The sequence below is a fragment of the Saccostrea cucullata genome, unplaced genomic scaffold (assembly GCF_032062105.1).
Source record: "Saccostrea cucullata isolate Sc308-1 unplaced genomic scaffold, CSIRO_AGI_Scuc_v1 ctg219, whole genome shotgun sequence".
In the NCBI taxonomy this organism is placed as follows: domain Eukaryota; kingdom Metazoa; phylum Mollusca; class Bivalvia; order Ostreida; family Ostreidae; genus Saccostrea; species Saccostrea cuccullata.
In genome coordinates this window covers 1-13,157 of record NW_026936054.1, presented here as the reverse complement: position 1 = coordinate 13,157, position 13,157 = coordinate 1, and the positions used below count along the sequence as shown (strand labels likewise).

Genomic DNA, 13,157 nt, shown 5'->3' with positions numbered 1-13,157 from the left:
TGATTTCAGTAAGTCCTAAAAAGAATCGCCCATCCTTATAAAGTATATATTTTTTATCACAAAAAATCGCCGATATTTCGGCTGGAAACCTCTTAACCTTAACTGTGCTACGACACGCTAAAAATCGCTGTAACCATGTATAAACAACTCTCTCTTTTACATTCCTTCCTCTGTGTCTGATTAATCATCGTGATTATTTATACAGGCGATTTCACCATTTTGAAGCAAAAACGCATAACAGCTCGTTTCAGCGTTTTTCCATTTCGAGAAGGATATATGGAGATAACTAACAGTATTAAATGCCCATGGCCATAATACAATACAAAATAGGAGCAGAGCAAACATCTGAAACATCAGAGGTGGGATCAGGTGATTAGACATTTCCTTTCTTTAATACTGCAGATTCTAGCAACAATTTTAATGAAGTCATTTAATTTTCAACAGTATACACTAAGGTGACACCCCTTATAGATATTGACAGTGGTGAAGGAAAAACTTCAGGAGTACTGTGCAACAATATATTGAAGAAGTGGTGTGAATCAGATGTGGATACTCAAAAATTTCAAATAATTTTTGGAAAATTTGAAATCACGATTATACCAAAATCAACAGCTTAAAAACTTATGAATTTTCAACTTTATGCGCAACCATTCCCCACGATCATTAAAGTCCAGACTTTTTGATATCATTGACAGTTACTTCTTAAATTGAAAACTGAACTTGTAAATTTGCTTACCTGGTCATTGGTCATTTGCAAAATTATTTTGGTAAAACACATTCTGATTGCACACACAAGTACTCTGGAGTTGACATCAAAAAGATGCTTGTGTTTCTGATTGACAATATCAATAGTTTTTGGAGACCAGGTTTTCCAACAATCTATTGGAATTCCAATGGGTACCAATTGCGCTCCTTTATAAACAGATCCAATTTTATATTCATATGAAGCAGAATTTGTGCAAACTATTATGCGTGAAAAAAATATTAACACTTGCTATGGCCTTCAACTCGACATTCAGATATATCGACGACGTATTGTCAATTAACATTGGTAATTTTCTGGATATTTTACTTGAAAAACACGTTAATGGTAATCTAACAAACACGCAATATGATAAACGTGATGACTTCAACTTTTCTATTATCAACTACCCTTACTTATGCAGCAATATATTTTCATCACCTGCATACGGTGTTTATATCTCAGTTGATTCGATACGCAAGAGCGTGCCCTACGTATGAAAATTCCTGAAACGAGGTAAATTATTGACAAGCAAGTTGATGAAACAAAAATATCAACATTCTTGTTTAAAATCACCATTTTGTAAGTTCTATGGTCGATACAATGACCTTGTCAACAAATAGAATTTATCAGTGAGTCAATGCAGACTGACGTTGTTCATACTAATTGTTATTCCATTATTGATACACTGAATTGATGACGGATTTTTCCTTTTTTTCTGGATCATGACAAGGAGCACACGGCGGGTGTGTCCTGTCAGCAGGGGATGCTCACTTTTCCATGGCACCTGATCCCACCTCTGATGTTTCAGAGGTCCGTGTTTGCTCTGCTCTTATTTTGTATTGTTTTATGAACTTTGATATTGAATACTGTTCGATATCTTCATATCCTTTCTTCTTTGGGTATCCAGGTTAGAATAGGTCCTCAGTACCCCCCCTTGCTTGTCGTAAAAGGCGAATAATGGGGCGGTCCTTCGGATAAGACCGTATAAACCGAGGCCCCGTGTCACAGCAGGTGTGGCACGATAAAGATCCCTTCCTGATCAAAGGCTGTAAGTGCCGAGCATAGGCTTAAATTTGCAGCCCTTCACCGGCAATGGTGACGTCTCCATATCAATGAAATATTCTGGAGAGGGACGGTAAACGGTATACAATCATTCAATCAATCAATCTTCTTCTTCTCCATATCCTTTTTCTAATGGAGTCATTTTTCAACGTGTGTGGAGTCGTAGAATCATTGGTCTGGAATGGTTTTCTACGGGCAAAAAAGGACCCAACTTGTCGCAGATTATTGACTCTGCGTCATTTTTGTACGTAGAAGAATGACCTCTTGGTCAATATTCTACGTGGGTCACTTTTTGTCGTTACACCGGGCAGGTTTTTTTTTCCATATTTGGTCCTCTTATTTTAATTAAAGGACAGAGTGACCTTTATTTAGTGAGCGACAAATCCTCTACCCAAGAAGTGTTAGCTGGCAATGTTTGATAATCTAAGGCCTAATAGAATTTAAGTTATGAGTCGGACAAGAGAAAAGCTAACAGAGAGACGGACGGACATGAACGCTATATAACAAAATACGTCCCGCCTAAAACGGGCATATAAAAAGAAAATGATAATGAAAATAACGAACATTAAATGGTTCAATTCTTTCAGAACAGTTAAATTATTTATTCAGAGAAGTTAAAAAAGAAATCGGCATACATATATGACAAAAATATCATTTCAATTTAAAATCAATATCTTTTTTTATATATATACATGTACAAGCATCCCAGTTTGTTTAAATTTCTAAAAGCACATCACAAAAAAAATTTTCTAGCCTTCTCATGTTTTGAAAATTAACTGAAAAATAAATGAGCTTAAAAGTAAGAATATCTTTTACATTAGATTTGACTTATTTCAGTAATTTTCATTTCACATATGTGAGTTGTATTCACGGTACAGGGAACGTCATTCCACAGACCATTTTTGATTCCATTAGCATATATGAAAACACAATCTTCGTTGTTTTGGTCGTTTGGTTCACCTTTTCGCCAGGAGGTGAATGTCAAAGGTTGTCCAGTGGAATTCCATACAAAATTTCCCTCTACTGCCATGTCAGAAGCACCTATCCATGGATAGATATCTTTAAAAGCAAAAGAAAAATAAAAACTTTTACACTGACATGACATTTACCCTTAGAACCGTTTTTTACGTTGAAAATCTAGATAAATGAAAAAGTGTTCGGTGAGCAGCCTTGGGTAGACATTGTTTTTTCTCATGCATCTGGGATGCAAACCATCGACATTTCCCCTAACAGCGTCTGGGACCCTGAATTACTGGTTTTGTGATGCAAAGGCCCAAGAATGCATGTGTTTTCTTATTTGTAAATTTCTAAATTTTCTAAATTATAACTAAGAATTGTTTAGTTACTAGTACATGTGTATTTTAGTTGTTACCGTCGTACGTCTTCGTTACTATATGTTTAATGAAGATGTAAAACTGCCTGGCGTTTTTATTCCAATCCTGTGGCAGAACAATAAACATCATTATTTGATATGATATATCAGAACAATAAACATTTCTTATTTCCATACTTGCTATATCGTTAATAGTGAATCTAACAATCAAGCTATACTGTAATTCATATTCGCGAAAACTTTATTTTCTTAAATACACATGCTGTTTCAATCTCTTTATAGAATTTTATATAGAAAAAGAATTCGTTAAAATTTTGGTAATAAAATGTCGAACAACCAAGCTATATGATAAACGTGATGACTTTTCTATCGTCAACTTCCCTAACTTATGCAGCAATATACTTTCACCACCTGCATACGGAGTATATGTATCTGAGTTGATTCGATACACAAGAGCTTGCTCTACGTATGAACAATTTCTAAAACGATGTAATTTATTAACAAAAAAGTTGATGAAACAAGAATATCATTATTCTCGTTTAAAGTCATCATTTCGTAAGATTTGTGGTGGATACAATGACCTTGTCGGCAAATACAATTTATCATTGAGTCAAATGCTGACTGACTTTTTGCATACTTATTGTTAGTCCATTATTCATACACTTAATTGACGACGGGTGTGACCGGTCAGCAGGGGATTCTCACTCCTCCATGGCACCTGATTCCACCTCTGATGTTTTTGAGGTCCGTGTTTGCTCTGCTCAAAAGTATTGTTTTATGGACTTTGATATTGAAAACTGAGCGTTATCTCCATATCCTTCTTTTAACATCGGCAATCAACCGGAAGTATACGAAGGAAAAACACTAAGTTATTCATAAAACTGCAAGTATACTAAAACACGAGAGAAAAGAGAGAATACATTCAATGCCTGATATGTTTTTCCTCTTTTTGGGGTACAGGTTTTGTGGACATTTTCATGAGAACAAAATTTAAACTTACCAACATTCCCTCTACGTCGCTCAAGGAATCTTTCTACAAAGTCATTTTCCTCTTGAGATTCTATTTCCACCAGCACACTGCCATATTGGGAGCACTTTTGCTATATCAATCATAAATTTTAACTGATCTTGATACAATTTCTTTATGGATATGTTAGAATAAAAAGATTTTATTAATAAAATAGTTAATGCAGATTTTTTTTTTACAATTGTTAATACCTGTGCCTTATACCATGTCAATTCGTCAGTTGAAAGAAAGTAGCATGACTGATGAAAATATGCCCATTTTGACTCATTTGGTTAAATAATATTAGATTGTGACCGAATATGCATTTAGAGACAACATTTAAAGGGTGTTAAATATCGGTTTTCGGCGCACGGTAATTTCTTGACTTTCAAAACTTTCATTGAAAGCGATGTTTTCTTTATTATCTGACTATACGGAAGAAACAATGTAGATGAAATTAAATCCTTAGAAAGCGTATAATCTAGAGTTCTTTTGTGGAAAAAATAAATACTCTGACATTATAAATAATAAAACAAGATGTGTTTATAAAACACTGCTGCAACCATATGGTAACATAGCGAAGATTAAACTTTTCTTATATGCAAATTTAATATATTGGTATCCAAAGTAGGGTATTCTCATTGGAAATACAATTGTGAAATATAAAAGTAGGCCATGGTTAAAGTTTTTTTTTCATAAGCACGGAAATCGCCATGGTCAAGGCAATTGGTATTTAATGAATGGTCTTGCAACAAAGAAAGCATTTGTGAAGTATAAAAACCGTAGCCTTAACTCTTCAAAAGTTATGACCAAGGATGGCAAATTTAAAAAGTAGGTATTGAATGAAGGGTTTTCTCACAAGGATTATCAGAATTAAAGGTTTTCTAAACATTAAAAAGATTGTTAATCACATGTTCTTACCTTTTATAAATTACGAGATACATAATATATTAACTTCTATAAAGTGAATCTGTAAAAATGTCTTTTTCAAATTTAATATATAAAGTTGCTTATCATATACTATCGAAAAAATGATAAGTCCCTTTTTTCATAACATCGAATTTTACATGTCGCATAAAAACGTACTCTACGCAATTTGTGTTTTATATTCTTAAAGTGAAAAACATTTATTTAATATGTGCATGTGTCTGGTTTCAATTGATAATTATGCAGCCAAAATTTACGTTAGGAATTGTTAAAGTTTAAAAGGGAATCGTTTTTGTTCGATTTTAATCCGACTATACAAGTTTTCAAAATATTCTCGAATATCGTCTCCATCATTTGGACCATGTCTTTTTCACACCTATCGAAGCGGTTTGATGATCAAGACTCATTTCCATTGTTTACTTTACTTATTTCCTGGGCGACAATTAATGGTTACTTCAATGTTTTCTTGTGGATCATTTAATACAATATGAATGAGCGATTCATATAAAACATTCAACTCTGTAAATGAGCCCGGCTCTCTGTACTCCTAAGTTTTTTTTATTTTTGTGCCCCGTCATGAATATGCCTAGACATATAGTGTTTGTCATATCATCCTTTCGCCCCTCTGTCCTTCCGTCACACTTTGCGTTTAGCCCTGTTCAAAGCTCAGTTTCAAAGAAACCATCCCAGATATTTTAATATAACATCATATGCTGATAGATATTTATGAGAGCTATGCAACTGAATCAACTATTTTAGAACTTGACCTTTCCTTTGATTTTTCTTAAATTAGTATTTATCTCAGTTTTAAACATACCATTCAAGATGGTGTTATCAAACTTCACATGTTAATACATACTGATGAGAGCTATTCTACTGCATTACCGTGTTGTATCTAACCTTTCGTTTGACCTTCACTTAACATATCTGTAATTAGTGTTTGGCTCAATTTTTAAAATACTATTCTAGATATTTTTATTAAACTTCATATGTTGATACCTATTGATGAGTATGCAACTGCATCAACAAATTTAAACTTGACCTTTTATTTCACCTTGACCTCACTTTTCCTAAATCAGTGTCAAACTTCATACGCTGATACATACTGAAGTAAGCAATTCAACTGCATCAACTTTTTTGACCTTGATCTTTGCTTTGACTTTGACCTCGCTTATTTCTAATTAGTGTTTACATCAGTTTTAAAGATATCATTCGAGATATTTTTATCAAAATATGTTTATCATATCCTGTTACATACTGACGAGAGCAATTCAACTGCATCAACATTTTTGACCTTGGCCTTTCCTTTGACCTTAACCTTACTTTTTCTAAATCAGTGCCAAACTTCATATGCTGATATATACTGATTTAAGCAATTCAACTGCAACATTTCTTGTACTTTGATCTTTTATTTGACCTTAAACTCACTTTTCTGAAATCAGTGTTAAACTTCATATGCTGATGCATACTGATGTAAGCAATTCAACGGTATTGACATTTTTGACCTTGATCTCACGTATCAAATTGTTTTTAAATCAGTTTTAAAAAATCATTTTCAATATTTTTTCAACTCCATATACTGAAATATACTGGTGAGAGTTTTTCAGCGGCATTAACAGTTTTTGACCTTGGCATTTTCTTTGACCTTGACCTCACTTATTGATTGATTGTATATTGTTTAACGTCCCTTTCGAAAATTTTTGAAGCCGGTGAAGGGCTTCAAATTTTGACCTTTACTCGGCACTCAGGGCCATTGAGCAGTGAGGGATTTTTATCGTGCCAACGCCTGCCGCTGACACGGGGCCTCGGTTTTTAGGGTCTCATCCGAAGGACCCGCAACTTTCACTTCAAAGTGCCGAGCGCATGGCGAAGGAACAGTTGCTATCAATTTTAACGACTAGGTCAGTCGTGGCCGAGATACGAACTCACGACCTCCCGATCACGGAGGACCTCACTTATTGAAATCAGCGTCAAACTTCGTGTGCTGATACATACTGTTCACCCCTACTAATGTGTTCGGAACCTTTTAATTTTCGGTGTTCTGCAAATTATAAAACCCGATGAGTTCAGAGTAGCTCTGGCAGTGGCTCAGGCGAGAGTTAGCGAGTTTTCAGCGAGATAGGGTAAATTATTCACGGAAATGTGGCTAGGAAATGACTAGCACGTGGAGGCATGGTAAACAGAAAAGTAATGTTGCGTTTCAGTTTACACCCCCTAGAATCAGCTGATAATGTCTGTAGAAATGTACTTCGATCAATCGATCTCTTTTACATTCATTCTAACTTATAAAATAAGTATTCTTTATAATACAATTTTCTGCAGTCATGAATTAAAATTTTTTTGGGGACAAATATTTTTGCATGGGAACCGGGACTATATTTTTTGGCGTCAGATTAGCAAATGAGGCACCAGCATGATTTTAACTGACCAATCAGCTGAATGAGTATTGCATGATGGGTTACTACGAATACTACCTGAATTTTAAGCCTGAAAAAAAGAAAATCGTATGGTAAGTGAAAAGCATTTTTAAAAATATTATTTTCATGCTCTTAATGACAAACAATTCATTTGTTAAATAAACAGCGGAAGTCTAGGTTTCTGAAAGTTATACTGCAAAAGCGATTTGCGTCTGTATTAATTCCTTAGTTGTACTAATCGGTGAATACAATTGCCAGGTAAATTCCCTGGCCGAACACGTGATCACGAACGTAAACAAAGTTTTGTTCATTTCAATGCATAAGAGATGCTGCTCATTTTCCTTACCCTTGAAGCGCTATTGTTCTGAACTAGACACAAACTACATATTATTATTTTTTTCAATTTAACAACAAATTAAAAACGCCCGTAACATCTTTCATAGTTTCTTATCTTTGTATTTTGTTTGAAAGAACATTTTTTTTTAATTTTGTAGTCCATTAACATGATCGTAGATTGACCTGAACTATACGTGTTCGGAGTAAAATGTATACATGTATTTGGCGTAAACTTTGCTATTTTTTCAACGATTGGTCAGTTGTTTGTGGTAAGATCCTCTGTGTGCATTTATAACGATAGCCATATAAGGCAAACAAAGGTTTGTCAGTGTAGATGATAATGCACATTTTTTACCAGCAAATCGGTCACTAGTGAGCTCTAATTTTCGCCGAAAAGTATAAAATATATTGTTATTTTAACATCCCTCCTTTAACCACCCCTTTTCTGTTGAAAATCATGAAAGTCTTTCAGAAAGGTCTGGAAACATTTATTACAGGACATGTTTTCAAAAGAAACAGGCTATAGCAATATCATGTTTACTGCCAATTTTATTTATAAAACCGGTTCTACCCTATAACCTTTGAATAGATCAACCTAAACCACGTGTCTTAAATTTAAATCACAATAACATTAGTAGGGGTGCTGTTGCAAGCAGTTCAACTGCATCACTATTCAAGATATTCTGATAAAATTTCATACTACACTAATGCAAATTTTCATATTACTAATAAACCCTAGGCGGAGCATTCATTTCATATGGACATATTTCTAGTTTTACTTGTTTTTTTGTTTGTTGTTGATTTTTTTAAATAGTATCCGTTGCCTAGGAACAAAATGAAATTAATCAATTGTAATAAAATTGTAAAGTGTTCAAAGAAGACTTGTATAAATTGTTATCTTAGAGAACCAGTCAAGTATATCAATCAGACTTCTTAGCAAAAAATCAACAATCGTACAATTACTTATCTCTCTGGCAACTGACATTTCGTCACAGCAACAAGGCGACAAAGCTTAATTTTGGCAGATATTTATGTACGATAGTAAGAAATATTTTAAATTGAGTCGTAAATTTTCAGTTTAGCAAGAACAATGTTTTAATATGGACCTTACAACATTTTTAGTAACTAATTCTCCCTTGGAAACGATTTTTTGAGCACATAAATACCACTTAATTATATATTGTTTATTACTCCAAGCATCTTCAATAAAAAAAGAATCAATAAATTGTTTAATATTCACACTTGAATGTTGTCGACTTGCATGGATCTCTCTTTTATGATGGATAATAATCTGAATAAAACTAATTAAAAGGGTATTTTAGTGTACATTCTGGCCAATACTACTTTTCTCCTATACTTTGAAGTTTTACTTTGTAGTTCTTGATAGTAATCCTATAATTCATACCGAAAAAAATTATTCAAATCTCTTAATAAAAATATATACTAGTATTGTGAATAATAAACAGAAAAATAAAAGAAATAAATCTTACCATAATTTCTGAATATTCTCTATTTGTTTTTAAGGTTCATAAACCCTCTGATCACTCATGTTAAATGTTGCTTGAACGTTAATGATTTTCCAAAAGAAATGTATCTTTTAAGCAAAATACTGACAACTATTGCTTAGCTTGGGGGGCAAAATTGGACAAAAAAGACACTTCAACTTGGCAAATCTATAAAGGAATAATAAACATTTATGTCATTAAGAATTATCTCTCTTATTATAGTATCAATGTCCCTTAATAGCAGTGAAGTATGCTGTGTCAGTATACCTTTTTTTTACTATCTCTGCTTTCATCTTTTATTTGGCCATGAAATGGTTGACTAGTCGTGAAAAGTATGTCTATGTTTCTTTAGAAGGTGCTTCCTGTTTTAAATTTCCAAATCATTTCATTTTCAAAAAGCTACTGTGAATACTTTTGACGTAACAATGCAGTATTCAAATTTAAATGGATCTAATAACATCCGGCAATCGGCGGTTTCTTACCCCCTACTTAGCTGCCTACTTTTTGTAGGCTTAGTGAAGAAATATTTAATCGTCGGTGTAATTTTTATTTGAAATGATTTAAAGTCATTGCTAAAATGAATTTAATTAATTAAGACCTGCTTTTAAATCTTCTTCGAGCTGCATTAGATTAAGTATGGTGTATAATTTCCGAATTCCATTCCTTTTTGCAACAGTATAAAAAGTACGCGCAACTAGGATCTATTGTCGTTTCCTCATTCACAAGGAAGGATATGGAGATAACGAACAGTATTCAATATCACTGACCGTAAAACAATGCAAAATAGGAGCAGCGCAAACACAGACCTCTAAAAACATCAGAGGCTCTGAAACATCAGAGGTTGGCTCATGTGCCATGGAGGAGTGAGCATCCACTCCTGACCGGTCACACCCGACCGTGTACTCCTTGTCATGATCGGGAAAAATCGGAAAAATCAGTCGTCAATTCAGTGTATAAATAATGAACTAACAATTAATATAAAAAACGTTAGTCAGCATTTGACTCAATAATAAATTGTATTTGATGACAAGGTCATTGAATCGACCATAAAACTCAAGAATTGATGACTTTAAACGAGACTGCTGATATCTTTGTTTCATCAACTTGTTTGTCAATAATTTACCTCGTTTTAGAAATTGTTCATACGTAGAGCATGCTCTACGAGATATATATATGTATAGCATATTGTTGCATAAGTAAGGAAGTTGACGATAGAAAAGTTAAAGTCATCACGTTTATCATATAGCTTGGTTGTTAGATTACCATTAGTGTCTTTTTCAAGTAAAATATCCATGTATGAAACAGAAGTGTCGGACTCTGTGGTCTTTTTTATCTCAAGCTCACCAGGATATATCGTATCAACGTAGGAATGGAAATTACCATTATTAATTGACAATACGTTGTCGATATATCTAAATGTCGAGTTGAAGGCCACAGAAAGGGTTTCTTCTTTTCAAGCATAAGATTTCGCATTAATTCTTCTTCATATCAAAATAAAAATATGTCTGCTAATAACTGAGTGCAACTTGTGCCCATGGGAATTCCAATAGATTGTTGGAATACCCGGTCTCCAAAAACCACATAGATATTGTCAATCAGAAACTCAAACATCTTCTTGATGTCAACTTCAGAGTACTTATGTGTGCAATCAGAATCTGTTTTAACAAAATAATTTTGCAAGTGACCAATGAAGAGGTAAGTAAATTTACGAGTTCCATTCTTATTGAAGAAACAGCGTCAATGATATCAAAAAGCCTGAATTTTAATTTGTCCTGGAAAATGTTGTGTATAAAGTTGAAAAGTCGTAAGTTTTTAAGCTATTGATTTTTGTAAATTCTTGTGATTTCAAATTGTCCAAAAGTTCTTAAGAGTTTTTTTATTATCCACATCTGATTCACACCACTTCTTGAGTATGTTGTATTTTGATTTTTGGAGTGACTGGAAAGGGGAAGTAACTCATTACCTTCTGGTTCCGTAATTATCCTTCAATTCCATGTTTATATTTATGTAATATTTTTAATATTAATTAACATAAGAAGCTGCTAACATTGCTTTTTTCATTTCGGTCATAACATAGCTGAACACTCTCTCTTTACTTTCAATGATCTTAGATAAGACTGCTCCAATAGCCTTATCACTGCATCTGTGTCTAAAATGAATTCTTTGCTAAAATCAGGATGTGACACAATTAGAGGAAATCAGCCACAATTGGATCAGAAGCTTCTCCAATGCATCATGACATTCCCCTGTCAATTTCAAGTTCTTGTCTTTGGCTGTTAAATGATGCAACGGCTTTTCAATAGCGACAAATTTTGACAAATGTTCTCTTGTATACTGCAAAGGTCTTAAAACGATCTCACTTCTGACACATTGAATGGTGTTGGACAATCTTAAACAACTTTTTTCTTAGATGGGCTTGTTGATATACAATCAGTCAAAACTTTGTGGCCCAAAAATTCTACTTGAAAATACGGTAAACTTTATGGGCCTCAATTTTACGTCAGCAGCTTCCAGACAATCAAAAACACAAGACAAGTTTTCTATCATTTTGTTACGTTTTTACCACCCCAGCCATGTTATATATGTCAAATATTGTGTAATTAATATTGTATTATCTCATTTCCTTATTTGTCCGATGTGGGAATATCACCAAAACATCGATAATGACATTGTGTAAACATGTTTGTATGTATAATCGTAGGGCTACCCGAACTTCCTCTAGGTAAACATTTGAATCATGCACATAATTATATGTGCAAGACCCGTAATCCCAAATTCTTACCTTTAATATCTATGGCATCAATTCCTAAGTCTTTTCCTTACATTTCCCTACCATTAACCACCACCTATAATGCACCCTTTTACGCTTAATCTTTAAGCTAGGCCAAATGTTCATCCTATCCAAATATGACGCTAAACTGCTCAATTCGCGCGAGGATACATTCGGCCCTAGTGATCAAAAGGTATATATACAGCGGTTTTAGACCCAACGGTCACTTTTCGTTCCCATCCCCTTACGAAAGGTCACTTGGCTTTAGAGCTTTACTTAAAATTATATACCACTGTATTTTGCTGAAAGTCATGGATAACACGGACCCAGAAAGAATGTTAAATATTATTTAAGACTTTTCAACCCAATTTATTTTAAAAGCTTGAATTTGATGCCAGACCCATATCCAATTCATTTATTGTTTATGAATTCATCCGGGTGACCCGTTAGACCCGGATACCTTTTTATTGTGGGGTAACCCATAATTTATCATTGCCTAATTGCCAATTATTGTATTGTTATTTGTTATTCATTGTTTTCACCATAATAAATTTTATAAATTTACAACCTGACTTTTAATTTAGATTGATTGTATATTGTTTAACGTCTCTCTCGAGAATTTTCACTCATATGGAGACGTCACCGTATGCCGGTGAAAGGCTTCAAATTTTGACTTTACTCGGCACTTAGGGCCATTGAGCAGTGAGGGATCTTTATCGTGCCAATGCTCGCCGCTGTCACGGTGCCTCGGTTTTTAAGGTCTCATCCGAAGGACCCGCAACTTTCACCTCAAAGTGTCGAGCGCATGGCGAAGGAACAGTTGCTACCCATTTTTCAACGACTAGGTCAGTCGTGGCCGAGATAGGAACTCACGACCTCCCGATCACGGAGCGAGCGCTCTACCGACCGAGCTACCGTGAACGGTGACTTTTCATCTAGAATTAAAGGGTAAGATTCAGAAACAGGAAATCCAAAAATATTTATTTTCATTGTAACAAACCTTGGAACAGGCGTAAAATTTACAATTTCTTCAAAAGACTGAGACGTCTCTATATG

At 34.1% G+C, this 13,157-nt stretch overlaps 1 long non-coding RNA gene across 1 annotated transcript; it reads right to left on the bottom strand.

Moving 5' to 3' along the window:
• Window positions 1-2,827: 2,827 nt before the first annotated feature.
• Window positions 2,828-4,434, bottom strand: LOC134244662 (uncharacterized). Its single transcript, XR_009987267.1, has 3 exons — window positions 4,359-4,434; window positions 4,141-4,240; window positions 2,828-2,866 (listed from the first exon to the last, which is right to left on the bottom strand). It is a non-coding gene; the product is annotated as an uncharacterized LOC134244662 (long non-coding RNA).
• Window positions 4,435-13,157: the final 8,723 nt, after the last annotated feature.